Here is an 8901-nt window from a genome sequence, read left to right on the forward strand (position 1 = left end):
GGGTTGTCAAGGGCAACAGCCCTCCCTCAGAGTAGGGGGATGAGAACCAGTGCGCAGACTCACTGGGGCCTGCGGGCCACGCCCTGGTCCAACACCTCAATCTTGAATTTCTAGTAATGGCTTCCCTGGACATGGCTCAAACGCTGCCTCTTCAGGGATGTTTCTCCCAAGATAGAATGGTTGCAGATACCTGATCGTTTACCACACGCTTCAGAAGGTTTCAAGCTGTAAAAAGGCAAGTATCTGAGTTAATAGTTCACTCCTTCTCCACTCTCCTCCAAATATAAATGGCTAAAGAAATTAACGAAAAGAGTGTTTGGGAAACAACCAAAATGACTGCTTTGACCCACTCGTTGGGAACGTTTTACTTTGCATGGTGTGCACTGTATTGGCTTTGTATTTGACATGGGGCAGTAGTTCAACGTTGTGAAGAGAAGTGTATAGAAGCATAGTTAGCTGTGAGAAGATAAGGAAGACTCTGATCCTGGAGGGCAAATGGGGAGACCGAGGAAAACTAGTCTTCTGTGGTGAGCACAGGCTACCTGCCGAGCACTGAGGACTTCCTGAGAGCTTAAAGACACTGGGCTGTAGAGGCTCCTTCAACCATAGCGTGCTGTAAGCTTTCATTTCCTGGAAGATTTAAAATTCTGACTTACATTGCAAATATTTAGTGAATGCTAATCCTTTTATAAAGGATAATCTTTTTATAATATATTTTTATATTATTTATATTACATTATATACTTACATCGTATACGTAAAATAGATAGATAGGTATACATGAAGATATTTAAAATTATTTATTTATATCTATTCATATTTATTATAAGTTATAAACATATAAATTATAAAATTATATGAATCATATAAATTATAAATATATAATAAATATATTTAATTATAATGTATGTTTATATATATTATATATATTTATATACATATAAATACATATGTATATATGTATTTATATGTATATAAATATATTATATTATAAATATATATAATATATAAGTATATGTATATTATATTTATATGGAGCTTTAAAAATTAATATACTATATAGCATTGTATAATGTAATAGCATATAATGTATTATATATAAAAATATAAAAGGATAATCCTTTTATAAAGGTTTTTTTCCTAAGTATTTCTAACACTCCTAAAACTTAATTACTCAAAAGAGTCAATGAGGGTTAAAGTTACTGAGACATTTTCCATGCTTTTTATAGCATTAAAAGAATGGACTAGAAATTGAATAGCTTCGTTTTTTAACTTCATAGCTAACTTCTTTACCTTGAAATTCTGAAGACCTTTCAAGTAAGAGAAAACAAAATGCCAAGGTTCTCTTACTGTTTGATTTATGTATTGGTTGGTATGTCATTTAAGAGCTATTAGTTTTATCATTTTTGCTTCAGTGTGTGTGCCATAGGTGTGTGTTGAGTTTAGAGGACCACTTGCTAGTTAGTTTTCTCCTTTTACCATGGAGGAGCCAACTCAGGCTTGGGGGCAGGTGTCTTTCCCTGCTGAGTCATCTCACAGGCCCTGGTTTGGATGTACCTTGAGTAATATAGTACATGAGCATTTTCACAGGAGCATTAGTGCTCCTCTATATCTTATGGGTGAGAATGAACAGTGTTAGGTACACTCTGTGCTCCAGAGAAAGCAACAAAATTGAGTGCATCTTCAACTTGAGAGTTATGGACTTAGTAGGACTCTCAAATAGTCAGTTCTGAAAAAGATGCACCTTTCTTGTCGCACACTGCCAAGATTGGTGTCTCTTTTCTTTTCCTCTAAAGTGTAGCCAATACTATTTGGAAATTACCTTGGATTTGATCATTTTGTTACATGGGCCCAAATGGGTATTCGATATGGGTGTTGGCAAGAAGAAAGGAACTAAAGCAACAGAAACACTAAGTATACATCAGTACTTCTAAATCCATGTGGTCATGATCCAGGTCGGTAAAAGAACCTCGATTTGTCTCTGCCTGGCACCAGTTTGGAAGTTTGTAGCTCACGTCTTTGTAATTGTTATCCTTTGGGTTTCCCTTCTTTAACGCAAAGGAGCCAAGCAGCCTAGTCTGCCCAGCAGCCCGACTTACCTTTAACCTTTGTGATTTTAAGGATTTCTTCATTTTAACTTATCTTGAATTGGTTCCCAGGATACATAAGCAAGAATGTGTTGGAATCACCATGCCCTCTGTAGTGTCCTTTCTATCATTGTGTGTAGGTGTCTACCATCAGGATCCTGTTGAATGTCAGCCCTGATAAAATAAAACCTGTCCAAGTTGCTATGAGGAATTTCGTCTCACAGATACACAAGAGACAAGCCATATATTTTGTCTGTGTAAAAACTGGGAATCTCTCCTTAAGAAAGCAGAAATTAGCCTGTCTAGACTGGGTATTGTGCCATATGTGTGCTGTGCTTGCATAAACCGGAAGAGGGTCTCTGATTCCCGGAAACCAGTTGTCGAAGGTTGTGAACCACCGTGTAGGTGCTCGGAATCCAACCAGGATACTCTGTACGAACTGCGGAGCTGTATCTCTGCACCCCACGTGGTTTCATTCCTCACTTTCTTTTTATTGAACTCTACCAGCTCAGCCGTGCTCCACGTAAACTCTTTCGCTACAATACGTGTTCTGAGGTGATCACCACACCTATAGTTTCTCATATTCCTTTGGCTCCTCCAAGCATTCAGCAGCACTTCAGCATCTGATGTGGACTTCTAAGCTGAGTGTTAGTTCGTAGTTAGTCAGTGCTCCGTGCTCCCACATCTAGGTTAAAGTCCCATTTTCACAGACGAGAAAGCTAGGCTGGAGAGTAGCCCAGTGGAATAGACACAGCCAAAACTGGTGCAGAGAACCATCCCTGGACCTTGTGATTTCTCCATAGCATTCTTTACACAATCCCAGGACTGTCATGAGCCAGAGCCTTTCCTAGGGATAGCGTGGGGGATATAGGGGGGGAGAGTGTGAATTCTGGAGCTCCATTAAGATTGCTGGAGTAAGATTCTCAACTCCACTAACGATAAACTGGATGAGGGTGGGAAAGACCCTTAATTCTCTCAAATCTCTCACCTTCAAACATAGAAAAAAGTGAATGATGTGTGCATCACAAGGATACCAAAAAGCAGAAATATAAACAGCTCGCAGTACTCAACATATTTCCCTAACATTGTAGATGCCAAAAAGGAGGAAAAAATGTAAGCAAGTAGTTAGTATTTCATTACAGAATAGTATTTAAGTGATGTATTTAAATGATGTAGATATGACAAGAAAACTCAAATTATTGTATGCATCTATATAGGCACTTATGTGAATTTAAGAATGCTTTCTTAAAATATGACAGAATGAAAGTAGCAGCAATTACATAACCTCTATGTTGGGAGATATTTCTTTTCCAGTCAACTTCTCAGGTATCAGAAGGCAAAAGTTTAGAAGACTTAAACACCTTTGCATGTTTAACCTGGTCTTATTGCTTATAAGTTTATGCACTACTTGTTTAATATTGCTTTATATAATATTACATGAAATTTTACATGTGGTTATTTATTTTAAAAGATTGTTTGTATATTTAGATTTTCCTGCCTTTACTTTTCCACTTCTAGCATAACATTTGCATGATATAAGCTTCCGATGATAGGAAAGTGTTTTTCTCAAGCACAAGAAACACTTCCCTCTGGAGTAGGGGCTCAATAACTACTCAGAGTGGATGGAAGGCTGTCTAAGCGCTTTATCCTCCACCATGGTTTAATTTGCTAGACTAGGTAGCCTTGTTTATCTGAAAAATAGCAAATGCAAATCTTAGGTGTTTGAGACCCAACTTTATTAGCATCTTTTGATGATCCAGAACAAAGAGAAGTTGGTAAGTTGAGGACTGAGAGGTCATTCGACATTCTAAGGCAGTAATTCTCAACCTTCCTAATGCTGCAATACAGTTCCTCATGTGGTGGTGACCTCTAACCATAAACTTATTTTTGCTGCTACTTCATAACTGTAATTTTTGTATTGTTAGGAATCATAATGTAAATATCTGTGTTTTCTGATGGTCTTAGGTGACCTCTATGAAAGGGTAATTCAATCCTCAAGGGGTCATAACTCACAGGTTGAGAACCACTGCTTAAGGTATTTAGGCTGGAGATGCTCAGGAGTGATTCACAGGTGATGGTAGCTTTCAGAAAACAAATGTGGAAGTAGTAACATGTTACTCAATATAACTGCCCCAAAGGAGTGGGAGCGAGACCTTCCATAGCTACTACAAGTCTGCTCTAGGGAAACAGTCTTTGCCCACTTACTTGTTTCCTAGCTGTAAAACTGATTATTTCTAAATAAAAAATTAAAGGTCTGGAGAAATGGATGTATGTGGGTGCCAGACTGCTTGTGTTCAAATCCTATTGGGTACAAAGTAATTCTCCCTTGAAATAATGCATCTTACTTCTCAGATGCAAAATTTCTCATCTGCTTCTTCCATCACTTTTATTTCTCTACTCTGTCTGTCTGTCCATCCATCATGTATCTGTATTTATATCTCTCTAATCTAACCTAGTTTTACCTATATAAATCTATATAACTACATTTATATCTATTCAGGTCTATTTCCTGATGTTTTACATTTTAAAACTTCCCAAACAGGTAAGCCTCATGTTTATTCAAACTATTTCCATCTAACATTATTTCATTTGCTCTTCAACTTTTGTTTGCTACATGTGTTAGGAGAAGGTCACAAACCTCTTCACCAGAGTTCTGTCATCTTAAAGACATGTTAATCATAGGACCCACATTGCTGTGTTGCTGTACCAAGCAAACTGACATAGATATGTGTTCAGAATGTGACCAGTATATACAGAGAGCTAAATATTTGCTATTACTATTGTTACAACTATTAAAGAAACATGAAAATAAAATATATCACATGCTTGTTTTGAAAGTCAGTCATGCTGAAAATTTTGTTCTTTGAGGGAAGTGCTACTTTTGTAGTTATTTTATATATCTAGACATATATCATTCTCTAGATACGTGAAGTCCACCCATTTAATTACTAGATCATCAAGCTTTTACACACATTTTCCCTTTTGCTGGGTTGATGAATGTCTTCATAATGGGCACAGTATTCCTGATTACCTGTGTTGTTAAATGGCTGGCACCCAGGCAGGCTACCAGCCTTGGAATCATGCAAGTCTTACCTGATGTAATGTATCTTTTTGTGATATTAATTCCTCTTCTTATCTACTTCTTCACAATATAATTTTTTCTGTCTGTTCTTTCCTCACACATATATTTTCATAAGTATATGTGTGTTTTTCCTCATGTGACTTTAAAAAATTTTATACTTCAAATATGAGCAACTCTTGGCTGTTTTCAACAAACAATTATTTGTTCTTCACAGAATTCACCCCTCAATCCTTATACAGCTCAGATCCCAGATTCCATTATTCAAATAATTTTTGACATTCCCTTCAGCTTTCTTGGTCCTTGGTTATTGTATTTATTTATTATTAAAGTTGTTATTTGACATAGTCATACACGTATACAACAGTATTCAGACTACTCCACCCCCTTACTCTCTTGCCTCTTTTCCACCTCCATCAACCCTGTATCCTTCCCACAAGTCAGTTTCCATATCTTCTATGTGTCTCTGTTTTGTTTTGAGAGTCTTTTAACCAGGAAGTCTTTTAACTGGGCCCCCCTGTGTGATTGTGGGTTTGGAACTCTCCAGTAGAGCCTGGTATGCTTACCAGTATTTACTTGACTGGTGGCAGAGACTCCCCATTTCCAAATATTCATAAGTGGTCACTAGTTCAGTGAGAGGAGGGAGGGCAGGGACCACTGAGCCCCTCTCCCATCCATGGTTGGCTTTTGATAGGCTTATTCTTACAGAAGGGGGTGTATAAATGTTTTGCTTCCCACTGAGTTCTCTGCTATTTTATCATACTATATAGACAAGCTCTTATTAGTAGACATTATTAGATGACATCAAATAGAGATGTTCTCAGTACCCTCACCTTAGCACCGAAGCCCAGCTGTTTGAACTGTGAAACTGTACACTCATCCTTTCCCCTCAAATATGCCCTTAGTGGAACTAACAATTCTCCCTTGGTATATATACCAATTTATTTTTCACTTTCATGGCTTTTAAACCTTACCTCATCTCAGTGGAAAGCAAAAACAGTTCAACATTCTGGTTCTATCCACGTCCTCCATCTTGATGCTGTCCATCTTGGGGATGACTTTATTTTTCTGACAAGGATGACAGAAGCCATCATATTGGAAGCCTCCTTACTGCCACCATATGACTCTCTGAAGCAACTGCATCAACCTTTCATTCTGAGGTATTGAGAACCTACCTTTGTAGTCATTCACCACCTCTGGCTCTACACTCTTTCTGCCTTCCCTTCCATCGTGATTACTGAATCTTTGGAGAGGGTGTAGCATACATGTTCCACTTACGGCTGAACATTCTGCAATCTCTTATTCCATGCACCTTAGCTAGTTGTAGGTCACCATTTACTGCAAACAGAAGCTTCTCTGAAGAGATGTCTTAATCTATGAGCAACCGGCAATTCCTAGCTGGTGGGAGAGGAAGAGTCAGTTTTCTGTAAGAGTGTAGGCCCTGGTGCTCCAGTGGATGACCCCACATCCAGGAATATTTGGGCAGCACAAGTTGGCCTGGATAGGAACAAAAGTGCACCAAGTAGGGTGTGAAGTAGGGTGAGAAGGGAAGGAGGTATGGGGGAGGGACAATGAATATGGTCAAAGCATACTATACTCTCAAAGAATTAAGTTAAAATACAGGTCCTTTTAAACAGCTGCTGGCACACATTTTTCTTTAAAGGAGTGAAGTCACTGGTTCCAGGTGGTCTGGAATTGACTAAGGGTCTGACCTTTGTCAGACTCTTCTCTTGTGTTCAGCTACCCCTGGCAGAGAGCTGTCAATCAACAGCCTCTCTTCTGATGATGAGTGCCCTAAATGTGAGGGACTCCTCTTGCACTTGAATGCTCTAATAACATGTTGAGGACACACTACTCCATCTGCAAGGAACATTGTATTGAAGCCACAACCCTTGTTTTTCTGGCTCCAGTCATGAAGCAAACATCACTCAAGAAAAGACAAGAGGACCCTTTTGGTAGCCCTGATCATTCTGCACTCCCAGCAGCTGTTCTTCCCTAGGCATGATGGGAGGGTTTAATTGATGCCTCCAGTCTTGTGACTCATGAAAATGGAAGCTGAGCGGTGATTGGTGGAAATTACATTGCTTCATTTGCATGCCACACCACTTTTCTGGATGTAATACTAAGATATTTGGTTCACTTTTCAAGTCAGCCCAAGGGTACCCGCTTGTGCCATACCCTTGTTTTGAAACAGTAAACCTCATTTCAGTTTCTGTTAGAATGATCTTTTCTTATCCACTTGTGATCTTTATTATGGGTGAGCATGCTAAGTTGTTAACACAAAGAGGAGGGGCCATAGTAGAGAACACAGTTAAAGAGCTACAGGAAATAACCAGAGACAGAATCAGGAGGGAACTGAGGCAGCTGAGATGATATAGGATGGTGGAAGAAAGCAAAAAGTACTCAGCAACCAAGACTATGGAAGGCTGTGAAAAGTTAAAGATTATGAGAGACTGGGCCCCAGTTGCTGGAAGAGGTCCAGGGAGGTAGCAAGCCATAAAGGGCCAAGGTTCTGATCTCCAAGGCCCAAGAGATATAATGATAGATGCTATTAGGAGCCTCAGTATCTGAAAGCCAAGACGCTGGTTCTTTGCCCATTAGTGTCAATATTAGTGGCTGCTGAGAGCCATTGATTGCTGGTCACTTAGTATGGGGTTACTGACAATGGAGACCCAGAGCCATAAGCCCCTGGTATGGGTACCTATTCTATAAGTCCATTCCCTTGGATCCATATTCCTCTATTTTTGGGACTAAAAGAGATAAGTCTCTGGATCAATTCGTCCAGTTCATCGCCTCTTGGCATTCAAAGACCCAGAATTTCCTGTGCTGAAGAAGCCACCCTTTGCTTTTCCATGGCTGCATAGGGTAAGGGAAGCTCAGGATTTGGGCAGACCAGTAGAGACCAAAATAGGGGAGAGAAAAGAGATGAGGCAGGATGGATGTAGGCAAAGGGGCACATGGGACAGACACAAAGAGGCAAAGAGACTGAATCACTCACAAGGAGTCAAGGGTAATGGGAGGAGAAGGAGAGGGAGAAGGTGACTCTATTACCACATTGAGAGACTGTTTCACAGCAGACTTCTTGGTATTGTGACTCTTAACAATCTAATTACCCCCTCTTCTATCTTGTTCCCCGAGTCACGCTGTGATAAAGGTGTACCTACTGGGCTTGAGAATACCCAGGATCCATTGCTCTCTGCATTGTGCTCAGGTGTGGTTCTTTACTATGGTCTCCACTTGCTGTCAAGATAATTTTCTTTGATGAGGGATGGTAGCTACTTGGTGAGTATAAGCATATGATTCAGAATATGTTAAGGAATTATGCTAGCCTTGTAAAGTGATAGTAGTCAATTCTCTTCTAAGATCCATGACCTTAACATTCCTGGGAAGTTGACTGGGTTTCTAATACGAAGCATGATTTCTCCTATGTTGAGAGGGATGAAATCCAGTTAGGCAGCTGTGGGTTACGACCAAGAGTCAGTGCCATTTGCTTCACCTGTATGGGTATCATGCCATTGTTATGGTTCATAATTGTCACAGTTGGGTAGGACTGTTAAATGCTTCCCTCTTTTAGCACCTTATGCAGTGATTTCTGATACCATGGTTACATAAACAAGATGGGAACAGTAGAAGGATTAATGGACATGTTAATATGGAAGTGGGGAACTCTCTTGAGGTCCTATTCCTAGACAAAGAATTAGCTTTTCTCATGGATGGACCTCATGATTGATTAGC

This window comes from Rattus norvegicus, chromosome 1 (assembly GCF_021556685.1).
Source record: "Rattus norvegicus strain SHRSP/BbbUtx chromosome 1, alternate assembly SHRSP_T2T, whole genome shotgun sequence".
Lineage (NCBI taxonomy): Eukaryota > Metazoa > Chordata > Mammalia > Rodentia > Muridae > Rattus > Rattus norvegicus.